This window comes from Chiloscyllium plagiosum, unplaced genomic scaffold, assembly GCF_037043375.1.
Source record: "Chiloscyllium plagiosum isolate Xiang-an unplaced genomic scaffold, Cpla_swu_hap1 HiC_scaffold_37, whole genome shotgun sequence".
In the NCBI taxonomy this organism is placed as follows: Eukaryota; Metazoa; Chordata; class Chondrichthyes; order Orectolobiformes; family Hemiscylliidae; genus Chiloscyllium; species Chiloscyllium plagiosum.
Genome location: NW_028270175.1, coordinates 11766118 through 11783699, shown reverse-complemented (window position 1 = coordinate 11783699; position 17582 = coordinate 11766118). Strand labels below are relative to the sequence as shown.

At 40.1% G+C, this 17582-nt stretch overlaps 1 protein-coding gene across 10 annotated transcripts in view; it reads right to left on the bottom strand.

Annotated features, from left to right (window-relative positions):
• Positions 1-17582, bottom strand: part of LOC122540403 (protein polyglycylase TTLL10-like) — a 159576-nt gene that overhangs the window by 138360 nt on the left and 3634 nt on the right. For 5 of the 10 annotated variants that reach the window (XM_087980323.1, XM_087980328.1, XM_087980330.1 and 2 more), the window contains exons 1-2: positions 14758-14848; positions 9136-9183 (exon numbers count right to left, since the gene is read on the bottom strand). The gene's annotated coding sequence lies outside the window, so the exon portion shown is untranslated. Of the gene's footprint in view, positions 1-9135; positions 9184-9516; positions 9767-9991; positions 10197-13563; positions 14018-14757; positions 14849-17582 lie in introns of those variants that run through there. The other 5 variants (XM_087980325.1, XM_087980324.1, XM_087980326.1 and 2 more) reach the window with 5 other exon arrangements.

Below are 17582 nucleotides of genomic sequence, written 5' to 3'. Positions count from 1 at the left end.
AACTCTTCTCACTAGATCATAGCAATCCAGAAACAAAGAAGATTTGCACCTGGAGGTGACAAACAAAACTGAAGCAATAAGTGGGTGTAGATTCTCAACACTTCAATAGCTGTTTGCAAATCAATTACCCCTTTATTTATTTAACCACACGGAATGTATTATCAACAACATGCCAAAAAGAATCCTGCAAACTATCATTTAAGTAAAAATAGCATACAATTAGGTTCTGCACATTTAAAATGACAAAGATCCCAAATTTGATCTTGGATTGGTGCTAGGCTCCTCATTTCAAGGCCAGTGCTGAAATGCTAAATTTTGGCGTCAACAACCCTTGACAGCACATTTTTGCATTCTTATTCCTGGCAGTGTTTTTTCTCTCTCAATATTGCTCTGAAGTGATGGACTAAATCACAGAAGCACAGAATTGTTACAGCATAGCAGGAGGCCATTTGGCCCAGCGTGCCTGCGCACCATTACCTAATGCCTTTTTTCTTGCTTTTTCCTTATTCTCTTGCACAGCATTTTTATCCAAATAATCATCCAATGTTCCCTTGAATGCTTTAGTTGAACCTGAAGTTTCTTATTCCTGGAGCTATTTCTGTAAATTGCTTCTGCACCCTCTCCATCCATTCACATATTTCCTATAATGTGACATCTGCAACTGTCCACCATTCTCCAGCTGAGGCCTAACAAAATTCTTATACAAATTCAACATCACATCCTTGTTCTTATACACTATGCTCTGTTAATAAAGCTGAGTACACTGTTTGCTTCATTAACTTCCTTCGCCATCTGTCATGTCACCTTCAATGATCTGTGCACTTATACAACCAGGTCCCTCTACTCTTGCGCTTCTTTTAGAATATATCCCCTATTTGATATTGTCTTTCAAAATTCTTCCAACTAAACCTCATCAGCCATCTGTCCACCCACTCCACCATCTTGTCACTGTCCTTTGAAACTCGAAAAGAGTGGCGCTGGAAAAGCATAGCAGGTCAGGCAGCATCCGAGCAGCAGCAGAGTCGACGTTTTGGGCATGAGCCCTTTATTCCTTATGCCTGAAACGTCAACTCTCCTGCTCCTCAGATGCTGCCTGACCTGCAGTGCTTTTCCAATGCTACACTTTTCGACTCTGACTCTCCAGCATCTGCAGTCCTCACCTTCCCCCATTGTCCTTTTGGAGTACAACCCTGTCCTCCTCACAGTTTACAAATCTTCCAAGTTTCCTGTCACCTGCAAACTGTGAAATTGTCCCCTGCACAATAAGATTCAGAACACTAATGTATATCAGGAAAGGCAAGAGTCCCAACCAACCCCTAGGAACTCCACTACAAACCTTGATCCAGTCCAAAAAAGATCTGTTGGCTGTTTTCTATCACAGCCAATTTTTTATTCACATAGTTACTGTCCCTTTTATATCTGACCGATAACTTTGCTCACAAGTGTGTTGTGTCACACTGTATCAAACACCTTCTGGAAATTCATGTCCATCACATCAACAGCATTTCCCCATTGAGCCTTTCTGTTATGTTTTCAGAAAATGCCAACAAGTTGGCTAAACGTGATTTCTCCTTTAGAAATCCAGACTGGCTCTTCCCAATCAACCCACATATTTCCATGTAACTACTAAGTTTATCCCAAATAACTGTTTCTTAAAGCTTCCCCACTACTAAAATTAAACTGACTGGGCTGTTATTACTGGGATTGTACTTCCAATCCTTTTTGAACAGGGCTGTAATGTTTGCAATTCTGCAGCCTTTTGCCATTACTCCTGAATTCAGGAAAGACTGAACCATGTAAGCAATTTCTAAGCAATTTCTTCAAAATTCTTGCATGCACCTGACCTGATCCTGTGCCTTGTTAACTTCAAGTACCTGCAATCTATCCAAGATTTTTCACTTTAATTTTGAACCCTTCTGGAGAGAGTTTTCTCCTTTGTCATCATGGACTGGGCAGCATCCTCTTTCGTAAAGACAGATGCAAAGTATTCATTTAATACCTCAGGTAGGTGCCTCTGCCCCATGTGTAAATCCTTTTTTAGTCTCTAATCAGCCCTGCTACTTCTTTAATCACTGTGTTTAACTATTTATATACCTATAGCAGACTTTAGGATTTCCCTTAATGTTAGCTGCTAGTCGTTTCTCATTCCTCTTTGCTTTTGTTATTTGCTTTTTCACCTCCTCTCTAAGCCTTCAATATTTCTCTCAATTGTATTTTCTGCCTTATGCCTGTCATAGATACAGAAAAACTTCAGTTACTGGAATTCAAAATATACAGGCAGGGTCTGAAGAAAGGTTACACCCGAAATGTTGACTTCTCCACCTCCTGATGCAGCCGGGACTGCTGTGTTCTCCCAGCCTCCTACCTGGGAGGCACAATTTTTCTTTCCAATATTAATTTCTACCTCCTTTGTCATCCAGAGAAATCTGAATTTGCTTTTCCTACCTTCCCCAATAGAGGCAATACCTCGATTTGTATCCAAATCAATTGCTCTTTGAAGGTTAGCTCATTATTCTGACTGTTTTTCACCCAAACCTCCTGATCCAATCAATCCTGCCCAGCTTGGCTCTTGTCCCATTTAAGTCAACTCTTCGTCAATTGATTTTTCTTATTCTGAACTGTTGCATATCATTCTCCACCACTACCCTCCACATTATGATTCAATGATTACTGTTGTCTAAATGTTCCCCTTGTGACAATTGATCCACTTGTGATATCTTATTTACAAGGACCAAGATCCAACAATGCAACCTTTCTTATTGAATTGGACAGACACTGCTTAAGGAAACTCTTCTGAACGCAATCCAGGAACACTTGCCCTTTTCTGCCCCTTACACTACAGTATCCCAGTCTGCATTTGGTTAATTAAAATCCCCATTACAGCTACAGTCTAATGCTGGCATTCTTCTGCAATTTGCCTGCAGATTTGTTCCTTTAAATCCTTTCCACCAGTTGGTGGTCTATAGACTACATCAATTATACCCTTTTTATCCTTTAGTTCTAGCCAAATTGACTTTGTCCTCAAATTCTCTGAGACATCCTCTCTCTCAAACATTGCAATGATCTCCATAACGAGTACTCCTAACCATCCTCCTTCCCTTCCTTTTCTATCTTTGTTGAATAAATTATATCCAGAATGTTTAACACCCAGACTTGCCCCTCCTTGAGCCAGATCTCTGTTATCCCAATAACATCACATTTCCACATGGCAATCCACGTCTGTAACTCCTCAACCTCATTCGCTATATTCTGTGCATTTACATATATACATGTTAACTCTGTTTTGGAATTCATTTTGTTCTCCCTTAGTCTGACTTCACCTATTAACATGCTTTTCTCTATGCGAAAGCCAGCTCTATCCCCAAGTATTTTGTGAATCCTGGTGTTCCTCTCTACGATTCTTTCTTGGTTTCCACACCTCACCAAATTAATCCACGATTCCTCTGATGCTTTACATCGGTTTCAAAATTTCCATTTTGCAGGCTCCAGCTGCCTCCTCTTTCCACATCCATCCCCCATCAGGATGGTCTCAGGGCCCTATACTTCTTCCTGGATGAGAAGCCTGAAACATAGCAATGAGCACCACCCTCCTCTGCCTGGCCAAGCTCATCCTCAAAAGCTTCTCTTTTAACTCCTCTTACTTTCTTCAGGTCAGAGGAGTGACCATGGGTACCCGCACGGGCCCCAGTTATATCTGTCTCTTTGTGGGATACATCGAACATGTCTTGTTCCAGTCCTATTCCGCCCCCACCTACAACTCTTTCTCTGGTATATCTATGATGTCATCGGTACTCCTTCCCCCTCTCGTCCAGAATTGGAAAACTTTATCAATTTCGCTTCCAATTTTCACCCTCCTCTCATCTTCACCTGGTCCTTCTCTGATTCCTCTCTCCCCTTCCTTGACAGCTTTGTTCCATTTCCGGGGATTGGCTGTCCGCCAATATCCACTACAAACCTGATTCCCACTGATTCTCAAACCTGATTCTCATACCCTACTTCCTGGACAGAGCTGAAAATGTGTTGCTGGAAAAGCGCAGCAGGTCAGGCAGCATCCAGGGAACAGGAGAATCGACGTTTCGGGCATAAGCCCTTCTTCCTAGACAGATTCTATTCTATTCTTCCAGTTCCTCTGTCTCTGTTGCACCTGTTCTGATTATGCCAACTTCAACAATGGGGTCTCCAAAATGTCGACCTTCTTCCTCAACTGATGATTCCCCAGCACTGTAGTTGACAGGGCCTTCTGCCAGGTTCGACCCATCTCCTGCACTTCTGCCATCACCCACTCTCTTCTGTCCCACAACAGCGATAGAGTCCCATTAGCATCCACATCCAGAGGATCATTAGCAGTCACCTCCAGCAGAATTCCACCACCAGACACATATCCCCCTCTCATCCTTCCGCAAAGATCGTTCCCTCCAAGACACCTTGGTCCACTCTTCCATCGCTCTCAACATACCCCTCCACAGCTCCATGGCACATTCCCCTGCAACCGCAAAAGTGTAACACCTGCCAGTTTACTTCAGTATAATACTGAATGCACTGCCAGGAAAGAGAATGCAAAAATAGCTCCATTGAAGATTAGCAAGGGAGCCTTACAGAATCCTAGTCAACAGTCTCCCCTCAGCAAGCCACCTAAAATATAATATGTGGATGTTCATTTACATGAACATATAAATGGGGAAAAGCATGGCTCTTCAAGACTACTCTGCCATTCGAAAACATCGTATGGCTCTAGGCCAAGTACTGGAAAAATATATTATAGTAGCTGGATGTTTAGCGTCCCATGTGAGCATGATGAGCTGAAGAGCTCTTTTCTGTGCTGTAAAAACTCTATGAATCCATATAGCAGATCTGATTGTAGCCTCATCTCTACTTTTCCGCCACGCAATTTATTCAAAGTGCATGGGAGTTTACTATGCGGTTACAAATTGATGAATTCAGTTCAAATCTATTGACGCTTAATGCTCCAAAATAGTCTGAAGCTATAACAAAGAGATAGATTAATACCAGTCTGTTTATCCTTTCTTCCTTGAGTAACATATTCACAAGAAAGTTGAGCACAACTTGATGAATTAAGACACTTTTTCACAAACTCAGTAAAGTAACAAAGATATTTTTGCTTTATTCTTTCATGGGATGTGGAAACTGCTGACTGGTCATAGAGATGCGCAGCATGGAAACAGACCATTCCGTCCAACTTGTCCATGCTGACCAGATATCCCAACCCAATCTAGTCCCATTTGACAGCACTTGGCCCATATCCTCTCAACCCTTCCTATTCATATACCCATCCAGATGCTTTTTGAATATTGTAATCGTCTGCACCATTTCCTCTGGCAGCTCATTCCATACACACACCATCCTTTGCATGAAAACATTACCCCTTAGATCCCTTTAAAATTTTTCCCCTCCCACCCTAAACCTATGCCCTCTAGTTCTGGACTCCCCAACCCCAGGAAAAGACTTTGTCTATTTACCCATGCCCTTCATGATTTTATAAACCTCTATAAGGTCACCCCTCAGCCTCTGACACTCCAGGGAAAACAGCCCTAGCCTATTCAACCTCTCCCTATAGCTCAAACCCTCTAACCCTGGCAACATCCTTGTAAGTCTTTTCTGAACCATTTCAAGCTTCACAACATCTTTCCGATAGGAAGGAGACCAGAATTGCACACAATCTTGCAAAATTATCCTAACCAATGTTCTATACATCTGCAACATGTTGTCCCAGCTCCTACACTCAATGCTCTGACCAATAAAGGAAAGCACACCAAATGCCTTCTACACTATCCTATCTACTTGCGACTCCACTTTCAAGGAATTATGAACGTGCACTCCAAGGTTTCACTGTTCAGCAACAGTCCCCAGGACTCCATCCGCGATTCCTCAGTCCATTGCCCATTTGTACTCTGAGGTAACCTTCTTTGCTGTCCACTACACCTCCAGTTTTGTTGTCATCTGAAAACATACTAACTATACCTCCCATGTTCACACTCAAATCGTTTATATAAATGACGAAAGGCAGTGGACCCAGCACTGATCCTTGTGGCACGCCACGTCTCCAGTCTGAAAAACAACCCCTCACCACCACCCTCTGTTTTCTACCTTCAAGCCAGTTTTGTATCCAAATGGCTAGTTCTCCCTGTATTCCATGAGATCTAACCTTGTTAACCAGTTTTCCATGGGGAACCTTATCCGATTGTTTACTGACCACATTTATTGCCATCTCCAGTTGCCCTGCAGAAGGTGGTAATGAGCTACTGTGGTTGTCCATTTCATATAGGTAGGCATACAATGCTGGTGGGGAGGAGGTTCCAGAAGTTTGACCCAGTGACACTGCAGAGTTGGTGACATATTTCCAAGTCAGGATGATGAGTGGCTTGCAGGGGAACTTGTAGATGGTGGTGGTGTCTCCATGTATCTGCTGCCCTTATCCTTCTAAATGATACCAATAATGGATTTAGAAGATGCTGTCCAATTTTTGCAGTGCATCTTGTAGATGGCACATATTGCTACTATGGAACATCATTGATGGATGTTTGTGGATATGACGTACCAAGCAGGCTGTTTTGTCCTGCATGGTGCCAAGACTTTTGTGTATTGTTAGAGTTGCACTCATCCAAACAAATGTGACTTGTAGACAGCGGACAGGCTTTGTGGGATTTAGGAGGTGAGTTATTCGCTGCTGGATGCATAGTTTCTAGCCTGCTCTTGTAGCTACTCTATTTATATAGCTGGTCCAGTTCAATTTTTGGTGAATAGCAACCCCCAGGATGATGACAGTCAAGGAACACCATTGAATGTCAAGAGGCAATGATTACATTCTCTCTTGTTGGAGATGATCATTGCCTGGGCATTGTATTGAGCAAAATGTCACGTGTCAGCCCAACCCTGGATATTAGATTAGATTACATTACAGTGTGGAAACAGGCCCTTCGGCCCAACAAGTCCACACCGACCCGCCAAAGCGCAACCCATCCATACCCCTACATTTACCCCTTACCTAACACTACGGGCAATTTAGCATGGCCAATTCACCTGACCTGCACATCTTTGGACTGTGGGAGGAAACCGGAGCACCCGGAGGAAACCCACGCAGACACGGGGAGAACGTGCAAACTCCACACAGTCAGTCCCCTGAGGCGGGAATTGAAATGTCCAGGTCTTGCTGCATTTGAACATGGACTACTCCAGTACCTGAAGAGTCATGAATGATACTGATCATTATGCAATCATTGGCAAACATTCCCATTTCTGACCTTATGGTGAAGGCAAGGTGATTGATAGAGCAGCCGAAAACGGTTAGGCCTTGGACAGTACCCTGAAGAACTCTTGCAGCGATGTCCTGGGGCTGGGATTACTGACCTCTAACATCCACAAGTATCTTCCTTTCTGTAGCTATAACGGCAACCAGCGAGGAGTTTTTCCACCTGATTCCCATTGAGTCATGTTTTCTCTTTATTGACAAACTTGGTCAAATGCAGTCTTGATGTCAAGATCAGTCGCTCTCACTTCAACTCGGGAATTCAGCTCTTGTCTACAATCTATTTGTTGGGAACCAAAAATTTCTAGACACCTACGTTAGGCTTCTAGAAATGTGGCACAGATTAATTTGTAATTATGTAACTCTCAAACACTGAATGAGCATGTTTCAGAAAATACCAGCAGAATGCTTCCTCATCTTTCATTCAGCATTAGGTTTAATGCTTCATCTAGGTTAAAAGTCCCGTGCAATACCGAGGAAGAACCTGCATCATTGGATGTGTCACCTTCTGAAGAGATGTTAGACAGTAGCTCTGGAATGCCCTGTCTGGTCTGATTGATTTAAAAGATCCCATGGCACTTTTCTGAATAAGAGGAAGAGAGTTCTATCTACTGTTCTGTCCAACATTTATCCCTCAATCAACATCACTGAAAAGAATAATCTAATTTGTCTCATTGCTGTTATGGAATAATTTACCTGCCATGACAATAGTTGTTTGCCTACAGTGATGGCACATCTAACCTACTTAATTAGATTAGATTAGATTAGATTAGATTACCTGCAGTGTGGAAACAGGCCCTTCAGCCCAACAAGTCCCCACCGATCCTCTGAAGAGCAACCCACCCAGACCCATTCCCCTACATTTACCCCTGACTAATGCACCTAACACTACGGGCAATTTATCATGGATCAAGAGAACCGCAAATATGTAACTTTGCATTCTTACATAGGATCAGAAATGCGTTAGCACCCTCTCCAGATTTTTACTGATAGCGGTTAAATATTTGGGTGTTTTAAAGCCATGCATTTTCTGGGGCTCTCTCTTCGCTGAGTTGTATTTAAGTTGAGTTGAGGTTAATCAACATTTCAAACTTGTCACGATACACCTCTGGAGCAGGTGGAACTTGCACCCAGAGCTACTGAGCTATAGGTAGGAACACTACCAGTGTGCCACAAGTTGCCTTCACAGTGTCAAAAATAACCCTATACAGACCTCCAATTTTCCTTCTTTATTAAGCAATGTAAAGAAAAACTTTAATGCAGGCATACAAAGGGCCACAGGGTGTTTCTTCATCATTTCTAATGACTCATTTAATGATCATTGTTCAAAATTTACAGAGATTTCCATAAGATTTTCTTTCACCCAATCCAAAATGGTATGTGAGGAAACCTTTCAGAAACCACCACACCCCCAGTCAAACTGGGAATATAAATCATTATTTTTGACACCTAATTTTAACCTATTTAACTATGAGTACATTTCCAGCTAAATGAAGTTTCTGTGGAGTTTCTATGCATTTGAAACAGAAATATATGCAGCCATAATAGAAGTAATGCTTAATCAAAGTCAAAAAATTACTAGCAAACATTAAAAATCTTCTCTTCCATATTATTCTAAAATTTGGCATGCAAGACACATCTGCTTACACATACATTGGAGAAATCGACTCATCCACGAGAAGAACGTGGAAATATATGTGAAAGAGTATACAATAAACAGCAACAGTGGACTCCAGCTTTTCTGCCGAAACACCAATAAATGTGCTCACTTCCTTGTTCACGGTACTTCTTGTGAATGGCACATCAATGTAATTCTTTGCTCTTTTTCAGAAATTTCAGGCGTAGCTGCCACGTATAATCGGTTCCTTTACCTGTCTGCACATGTTTAATTGTATCCTTTTCAGATTCCATAGTTCCTCCTGCAATCAGGAAAAGGAAAATTATTAGCCCTATTCAATAAGTCCGAACCGTGGATGTCTTTTAATTGAGCTCTGTTCTGCAGGTTATGATAACAATAAATGTTCCTAATTAATTGAACTGCTGAAATATTTTGTACTTGTTAAGCACGTTTCAGATGTGACATTTAACATTATAATGCTGAGTGAAAGAGAGGACAAATACAGGGCAAATAAATCATGTAACAACTTACATTTATGTCACACTTTTAACTCAATAAAGCATCATAAAGTGCTTCTTAGAACTATTGCAATCAAAATATGACATCAACCCACGCTGATGACAAAAAAACTTACTCAAAGTAGTTTTTACGAGTGTCTTAAAGGAGAAAATACAGCTTTAGAGGCAGAGAGGTGTCAAAAGGAAATTCCAGAGATTATGGCTTTTGCAACTGCAGGCTATCAATAATGAGGCAAATAAAACCAAAGCCATTCAAAAGACAGAATTAGATGAACAAAGATATCTCTAGAGGCTTGGAGGAGCCAGAGCTGAATAAAGACAGGGAACAGTAAGGCATTGGAGGGATTTGAAAAAAGGACAAGAGAATTAAAACCAAAATGTTGCTCAATCAGGAGCCAGTGTAAATTAACAGGCACTGGGCTGTGAGGGGAATGGTCTCAACTTTAGGGAGATGGAATGTGGTAGACCAGACAGACGTACATTGGAATAGGTAAGTCTAGGGATAAGAAGGGATAAAAGAAAGATGTGAAACACAATTGCAGCTACAGGGTTTTACATTTTGCTATTGTATGGTTATTTTATAAAAATGACCTTGATGTAATCTTAATGTTTTTTTCTCTCTGGTTAGGATTGGTTTAGTCATCACAGTACCCGACAGCATCCACAGTCAGGCTTGCCAGTTATTCCAGCTCAATGTGTTAACAATAGTGTACTGAAGAGGAGGCATTAAAATCATTTTTAGCTACACAGGGATAACTTGATAGGGCTTCACAAATTTAGTTTGTCAAATCCAAAGTGTTCCTTCAGAGTCAGCTCATCTTTCAAAAATAAAACCTGAGGACTACATTGCTGAACTGGTCCTGCACAGAAATGACAGGTTTCAGTTTCCATGTAACCAGCCCTGCCCTACTCCAGAGTTATTAAACTTTATTTATGAAAGATATGCAGCCTGTATCCAAGCGCATTGTGGTAAAGAAAACAGGTTTGCTCAATTCAATGGGTTTGGAGTGAGTTTCTGTTTTTGCATGCAATTTAGTTTAGCAATAGTCTAATTTTGACAAATGCAAATATCATCAAGTTTCCACATGAATACACAACTCTCATGAGATTTAATACTATTTTAGTCAGTTTAGTACTATGAATGATAACATTGGAACTCAGCAGCAAAACATGAGTCATGCAACAACTCATTCTGCCGAGGATATTCCAACTATGAGCGAACGTTTGTACATCATAACATTCCAAAGTGTCTCACTTGGAAAAGAAAATGTGGTTCTGACTTATATGAAGATATAGTAGATAAGGTAACCAAAGCATAGCCAAAAAAATACATTTTAAGGAACATTTTAGGCAGAGAGGCAGAGTGAAATAGGGAGGGAATTTCAAACCTTATGACCTAAGCAGCTGAAGACAGAGCTGCTATAATTGTTCAGTGATAGAAATCACAGATAAACAAGAGGCCAAAAATGGTGGAGCTCAGACACTTCACAAAGTTGTCAGGCTGGAGAACCTTACAGACATGTGGAGGGATGAGGTCTGGGGATATTTGAAAATAAGGATAATCATTTTAAGATCCAGGCATTACCTTCATAGATCACAGACAGGAGTGATGTGTGAGCTCGTGGGCAATGATAAATGGGTGAAGCAGGATACAGGCAGTAAAGTTTTATTTGAGTTCAAGTTTACAGAGAATGAGACATAGATCAGTACAGTGCTGAAGTATATGAATATGAAGGTAACAAAGGCCTGGGTAAGGAATATGCAGGCTTTTTCCAAGCATAATACTCAAACTTCCAAAAGGTACTTGCCTTTTTATTCATCTTAAGTTTCTATGAGTGCACTTGGGTGAAACTGAACAAGTAATCTGGAATTCACTTGGAATTCAGCTCCCAGAAGGATATAGTGACGCTAAGTGTTTTATGATCCCTTTGATCTTCCCTCCCTAGTCAGCAGTTATCTACACACCTACCAAAGGTTTGCTGCATTAGGGGGCCAAGTATGAAGTACTGAGTGCATGCACCTGCCCATCCACTCTATGGTGCACTATCCTACAAAATACAGTATGGAATTCTAATGCATTGAACTGAGGGTTAAAAGGATTTCCATGTATTTGCTTTGAGGGCCATCTTTAAGAGCACAACACTGCAACAAGATCCTTGTTTATACTCCACAACACAACTTGTCAACATGAGGGCACAACTGTAACAGCCAAAGTTTTCACACATGTGGGTGGGCTTACAAGGGGTTTATAGCCCAGCAGCATCTCACAGGACTATTAAAAACCTTTCTACAACAGTCAATGACCTTCCAGGCCACACACAGTTAGAATGTAGAAATATATTCAGCAATATTTTAAGGAAAAGCAGAGCTTAGATCAAACAAAATTGGAACTTAGCTGATATGCACAAACAATTGTGATCTATCTTGTAAAGTAAAAGAATGAATATTTGACTTCTGGCTGTATTCTTGTTGCAGTTATTTCATTGTCTTTCATTTTACTGCCTAAAAAAAATGCTATGTTTATTCTGAGGGCGATATTCTGCTGTGGAGCTATTCTCACGCAACTAGCTAAAGTAGATTTTACTTCAGGGCCTGATTGAGATGGACATTCGAGCTAATTCTGGATATGGATACTAATGGAATAATACCCTATGCTTAAAATTCTAGGAGCTACCATATGTACATGATAATCTTTCAAAGTGGAAAAAAACAGATATCATGGATTCCTATTCCTCCTTGTCAGTCATGAAATATCAGAGTGCAGAATATATCGTGCAGCCTATCATACTCTTTGGAAGAGCTGTCCAATTTAGTTCAACGTCTCAGCTTCTCCTCATCAGCTTGAGAATTAGTCTTCTTTGAGGTAGCAGGTTCCAAATCCCAACAAACTTCAATGTCTAAAATATTCTTCTCATTTCCCTTCAAGTTCTTATGCCAATTATTTTAAATCTGTGATCTCAGGATATCAACCCATTTGTCAGAAGAAACATCCACAGAAATTATTAAGAAAAGAAATAAGTTCTCATTGAAGTCTGATTGGAATAGGCAACTTTATGCTTGGTCAATGTGCAGTGTGTAAGCATAAATAAGTTAAATAACCTATCTACCAGGTTATAGTGCGCGAGGACCTCAATGTAGCACTCTACCAATTGGATTTGGCAGAGCAAGAGTACTACTAAATGGAATGCTGAGGAGGAGCCTCAGGATTTTTCCCAACTGGAAGGATAGAAAATCAGAAGTCAGGAGCAAATCTCCCAGTGGTAACATTGTTGAAAGTTTAGGGCATGGGGGACTCATCATCCATAACTGGTCTGCAGTGGTGCACGGTTTGGAAGAGACATGGACAGAACAGGACAGAAACATGCCTTGACACTTTGGCTTGTTATTCTAGTGGAAACTAGTATAAAACTCTGGTCTAATTACCTACGATGTAAACTGTTAACATCGCTGTTGGTCATAAGTGAACAATGCTGACAAGTTATTGAAAGACATCCAAAGCATTGACTCCAAAGAAGTCTTGATGCCGTCAGGGCTGATGCAGAGAAAATTGGCAAGACAGATACAGAAAGCACAAATAAAAGAAAGAAAAATACCCCTTCATATCAACAAAATGGACATAAACATTCACATGTTGCATCTTTTTATGCCCTTGAAGGACAATCTTTTCACACTTTTATTACATTAGTAAAGGTAGCAGACTGAGGTCTAAATTTTGTCTGGGAATCTTTACCCTATGAAGCAAAAAATGTGCATATAAGGGTGTACTAGCATAATGCAAAAAGAGAACAGGAAATAATAAATAAAAAAATCTTAGTGTGAGTCAATATGCAATGACAAAGAAGAATTCACAGGACATAAGACAGACAATTGATACACTACATCAAGGAGCAGCACCAGTAAACAGCAATCAAACACTGAACTATGCATAAGATGGCAAAAATTGTGACTGAAGTTTTAAAGATTCCAAACCAACAAGCTAAATTAGCTTATATCAAGGTAGTTTTAAAAAGATTAATGGAATTCTTGATTAGTGTTTCTTCAGCTTCAAATTAGTTTTGAAATGCTAAGATATCTATTATTCTAATTGTGTAAAGAGTTCTTAACAAAATCGCACCCAAAATGTATAAACTATTGCTCGGAACAAGTAAAATCTTCAAACCTACTTTTGTGGGATTCAGAAGAGGTGTGAGAAAACTTTGAAGATTGGACTGTCAGATCAGTGGGTTGACATGTTCTCACTGGAGGTGGATGAACAATGGCAGCAGTTACTGTCCAGCAACAGTCTCGCCCTGCAACCCTCTGAGGTATTTGGACTTCTCCAATGCTGACCTCTTATGGATCTGATTTTCTTGAACCTACCAATGGCAACAACACCATCAACTGCCAAGGTCTGAACCTCTTGAATGCCCTCCCCAAACCTGGCTGACTCTCTCTCCATAAAGATGCAGTTTAAATCTTACTGCACTAATCCTGAAAGGTCATTACATGATTTGGTGTTAAATTCTGTTGCAAAGTTATTCATGTAAAGCATTTTGGATAAACTAAAGCTGCTATATATATGGATGCTGTTGTAATGAACATGTGCTTTCTTGCCACTATAATGGAGGTTTAGCAACCCATTAACAGATGCTGGGCAACTGTATCTCTAAAACAATGTGTTTTGATTTTGTCAAACCGAAAGATTTTTTTGTGCCAGGTGCCTAAAACTAAAATGGGTTCCATAATTGTACTAAAAGAAAACAATTTACTGAAAATCAAGATAGCAAAGGAGTGGTACTGCTCTAAGAAGTAATAGTTTTGCTTTTAACTTGGAACACATTTGTGGTGGATAATGCACGATGATTAGTGGGGGGTGGGGCAGGATAGAGTGAGAGACACATAGAGGTATGCTGATTGCTTGGAAGGTCAAGGGACTTCTGGCCCTTACTCTGTGAAGTCCATAAAGTATCCTTAAGTTTACCCAGATACTGAGCTTTGTCTCTTCAGGCTCATTTAACAATTTCTACCACGTTTTACTCTTGAATTTGGTCCTGTGCAGATCTCCAAAATCCTTTGTTCTGTTAAAATAGCACTATAGCACCAATGATATGACAAGACTCCCCAAGCTGAAGCAACCAACCTTCAAATGTTGGTTTAAGTGACAATTTCAAGTGACAGAGTGCAGAAGCTCATCAGCATACATTTGCTCATGCTACACTACCTCTGCCTGAACTTTGTGTGTGTGTGTGTGTGTGTGTGTGTGAGAATCTGTGTGCCTGTGTGTGTAAGGGGAGTCATTGTTTTAAATGAATTTTTGGGTGGCAGCGATCACTAGCTTACTCCTAAACCAAGGCCAAGACTAATTAAAATGAACACACCCAGCGTCTGGTAATGAAGGGGTTATCAATTGCTAGGTTGCTCTGTTTGTGTAGGTCTTAAGTCACCTGCTCCACCTGGATCCCATTTGGCAAGTAATATGTAGAATCTGGATCCCTCTGCGGTACATCCTCATAGCAACCAGTATACGTCAGAAATCACCTAACAAAAGAATATAACCGCAAAAACAGGAAGCTTCACAGACAACCAACCAGGACATGCCTCTCCTCATCTGTATCTTTCAAATTATGATTGTATAATTTTTTTGTAAAACAACTGGTTAAATCCTCACTGATATGGATAGCTTCAGTTTCAGCTTTGAAGCTGTCAGAAAGTTTAATTAAAATACTTTACTTTATATATAAAGCTACGCCCATGTCGTAATAACGTGCTAGTGCTTGAACTTTGAACCTGATATCAATGAGACATCTAGATTTACAGCAGTGCATTGCAAAACTTCAGCTTTGTAGTGAAAAAGGAACTTTCTTCCCTTTAAGAAAAGGCAATTAATCCAAACACACTAATAACTATCAAGCTAGCTGCAACAAAAAAAATCTCAGTGTTACTGTGCTATATTACATGTTGTCAAGCTACATACTTTATATATATCACTGTGCTTCTAATATGAGTGTCTGTCGACATTTGTCTAGTCATTTTTCAAATATTCCATTAATGAAGACATAAAAAGTTTGTAGATTATATCCCTGACATCTACATTCACAAGGCTGGAATTAGCAGAGATAACTTGGAGCAGTTACTTTGCAATGGATTTGACAAGTAATTCAGTTTTCATTCCCAATGTGCCCAGTAATAAATTTATTCTTGGAGCCAATTCTGGAAGCAGGTGATAACAGTTTATGATTCAGTTCAGAGCACACTTCCGAGGGCTCTTGTGGTACAGTAGTAGCGTCCCTATCTCTGAACCTAGAAGCATAGGTTTAAGTCTCACCTGTCAAAGGTGTATAATAGCATCTCTAAATAGATTGATTAGAAAATACAGCACACTTACTTCCGTCACAAAGTGTGCAGTTCAAGTCCCATTTCAAGGCTCGAGCTCAAAAATCAAGCCTGGCCTTGCAGTAGTGAAAGACCACTGCACTGTTGAAAGTGCTGCCTTTGGGATGAGATGTTAAACTGAGGCCTCACGTGCCCACTTGGAGGGGTATAAATTATTCCATGAAGGGCAAAACGAGATAGCCCTGTTGTCTTGGCAACTGTTATCCGCCAATCAACATCACAAAAACAGATTGTCTGGTCACGATCACATATTGTTAGAGAGAGTTTACTGGGTGCAAATTAGTTGTCACATTTCCTACATGACAACATTGACTACAATTTATCTTTCATATAACACCTTGAGGTGTCTGGTGATTGTGGCAAGCAGAACGTAAGTTTTCAATCTGGAATGAATCCAGAATGAGAAGCACAAGGATTTTCATTACAGTGAAAGTAAATAATGACATGTTCAACAAATCTCATACATTCAAAGAATTATTTGATTTCATAAACAAAGAGTAGTACAACATCTATTCAAAATTCACCTCACTTTCAGACTGGAATATTAACTAAATCCCTTCTACTTTGTCAATGATGCTCAACCTTAAATTTATCAAGGCCACTTCAGTTAAATACACACTGCTAACCACATTTACCTGAGTATGTGCTCAGAGGTTAACTTGTCAAAATCTTAATTGGTTGTTGACGAGATACTGAAGAGCAGAGGTCTGAGTGGCAGATTGTGACAGGACACACCCCCACCCCACCCCCCTCCTCACCCCAACCTTCCTCCCACCTTTATGTGCCATTGTTTTCTAACAGTCCCTGGACAAAAGATCTCATCACAAATCAATCAAATGGGACATGGTCCATAAGAGAACTAAATGTGAACCATGTCTGATGTGTATATAATGTACACAATTTCCACTAAGTCTGTTGTATTCTTTTTTGTATTTGTTATTTGCTCATACTCTCTTAAAAGGCTAATGAAAACAACAAATTCTTCTGCTTTATTGGAAGCTTAGTACAAAAGCCTGTATTTAATTCATTTACACAACACACAGTAACAGCTATACCACACCTCCCCAGAAAAAACAGACAAGTAGTAAAAGCAGGCATTTGGGGGATAGTGTTTGACGGCAACTTTATCCACATGACAAGGAAATGGTAGTCTTTGTCTTGTACAGAACAGTTCTCAGCAGTGTCATTATGAACTATATTAGGAACAAGTCCAAAGACTGTCACAACTAACTCAGAGTTTTTCTGAAATGTAGATGCAGTACAGGTGCTTTTGAAAGCCTGATTATACAGCATTGCAAGGCAATATTAATGGGCTATACTAATGAAAAAATTACAATTCTGTTTTGTAACTCTGAAACACGCTTTTAGTAGGAAAAATGTATATTACAGGGGATGGGATTGGCACAAAAAAGATATTCAGCAAATTCTTTTTAGGATAGCAAAGAATTTAATATGCAAAAGTAACCCTATTAAGTGGGAATAAAAACAAATCAGAAGACTGACTAAAACTAGCTCCTAACTTTAATAGCATTCTGTATTTCTACTCAATTGTTTATCACTGATGAATGTCCTACAGCAGTAGACGTAGGATAAACATGAATTGAGAAACAACAGAAAATTCTGGAGACGTGATCAAATATGTAACAATTATTTCATGAGGGAATAAACTGAATGGGTTTAGGTGCAGAGATAAGGACTTGAGATGTCATTGGTAGATCGATTTACTTATGAGTAATATGAAGGTAAGAAAAATACACAATTGAAGGCGGCCAGGAAAGAATGATTGCCTTGGGTTTAGCTAGGACATTGC